Genomic DNA, 2,051 nt, shown 5'->3' on the forward strand with positions numbered 1-2,051 from the left:
TGACTAAATCCTATGCTTAAAGTTAAAAAAACATACCAAAAGATATGTAAAAGACTCAACATATGCTAAATTTAAAATTTTTTTAGAGTAGATCTTATGCTAGCACCCTTCCCAACTGCAATGGAAGTTACCAGCCTAGTCTATGGGTCTTCTTGAATCTTGATCGCGCATTTACTCCATTTAGGTAAGTAAATTGAAATTGATATCCAATGTTCTATGGAATCCATTGAATAATTAGTTTATAGTCTCTTGTTAAAGGGATTTAAATCCCCTGGCTGGGAGGAGCATAAATTACAAGAAACATGGTCCTATGAAGTTAAATTTTGAAGTGTAGAGGCAGGTTTCAATTTCAAGGTATAAACAGTTGGAAGTGTGTTGTTTCTATCAATTCGTCAACTTTACAAGGTTCAAGTATTGATATTAAACTCTCTAATCATTTTCAGAATACATAATTATCTCTCTCACACACAATTACATTATTTAGACTAAAAAGCTAAATCCTGGAGTCAAGTGGCCTAATGAAAAAGCAAGTTTCAGATGAAACACCAAATTTTTTTTTTGTAGAAACACCAAAAAACCAAATAGACTTCATGATTCTCTTTTGTTCACCATGGTGACGCTCCTTGCGTTTTTGATAAAATGTATTAATAATTAATCGGTTAAACTAATTTTTATAGAAATAAATTTGTTAATTTTAAATATTTAATCATATTATGTGTATATAATAATTATTTACCCTTTTATAATTGTTACGGTAGGTAACCGGAGATTAAATAGGTAGATGGCGTTTGGCGGCCCAAGTGCGTGAAGGAGGAGAACTCCGGGTGATCTGCAACTCGGGAGGCTCCGTCCGACTTGTACTCGCGAGTGAATGGGGGGTGGTACCTGCAAGGACACTCCGATGCCTAAGTTAGCAAGAGTGTGAGCAGGTCTAGAGAGTATTGGGCTTAGAGATACCTGAGGGGTGTCAGTGTATTTATAGTGGTGAGCCAATAACCACCGTTGGAGCAGTGCCGTATCTTTAGGGTGCTAACCGTCCCTATTATCTTGGGGAGGTTAAGATATGGCTTTATGAAGCGGTTAGAGAGATTTTAAGGGCGGATACTCATTTGAATGAGTGTTTATCTGCCAGCTAATCTCATACCCGACTTCTTTAGAGTAAGTCGTGGTTGATACCGACTTCTTATGTGAAGGTCGGTACTTAGCTAGGCTCTAATCCTTCAGGTTAGGCCTTTTAGTTGGACCCGGGCCTTTGCATTGGGCCAGGGTATGAACAGTGCCCCTACTTGAGCCCAAATTTTCTTTAAAGTTTGGGTTCAAGTATTAACTCGGGTTCGTAGTCCGACTTGTTTGACAAATTTCTTCCTTCCTTGTTCGTGTTGCATTCTTGTGTTCGAAGATTTCTGTTCTTCTCCGACCTTCATTTCTCAGATAAAGGTTAGTTTTGTTTCTTTCATATCATGCTTTATGTTTGCATGTTTTGTGAGTGGGTAGGTTGACCTATAGATTCTAGCTTCGCATCTCTCCTCTTTAGGGGTCGTGTTTTTTGATTTTTCTTTTTCTTTTTCCCTTTTGTAGGATTCTGCCACTTTTCTTTATATAAAAAATGGCTTCCGTAGACGTTCTTTTTCAGTGGGTAGATGTTACGGTCCTTGGGGAGGAACCGTTGGTCGACGCTGAGTTCATCACTCATCTTCGTACTCATCACAGGCTCTGTACTTCGGAGGAGGACGAGCCAAAATATGAACTGATAATCCCGGGTCCTGAAGACCGGGTCTGTTTTGGGAGAGAAAATGAGGCTGTCCCTCATTTTTTCTTTATGTATGAATGCATGATCACCCGCTTGGGTGTTTTTCTTCCTTTCTCAGATTTCGAGATATCTGTTTTGCAACACTGTAGAGTTGCCCCTACTCAACTTCACCCCAACTCTTGGGGTTTTTGAAGATCTATCAGTTTATCAGCCACGCTCTGGACTTCCCGACCTCTTTGAGGATTTTCTTTTTTCTTTTCCATATGACTAAGCCCTTTAGTGGGCTAAACAACAAGCAGTA

Source organism: Arachis duranensis, chromosome 2 (genome assembly GCF_000817695.3).
Source record: "Arachis duranensis cultivar V14167 chromosome 2, aradu.V14167.gnm2.J7QH, whole genome shotgun sequence".
Lineage (NCBI taxonomy): Eukaryota > Viridiplantae > Streptophyta > Magnoliopsida > Fabales > Fabaceae > Arachis > Arachis duranensis.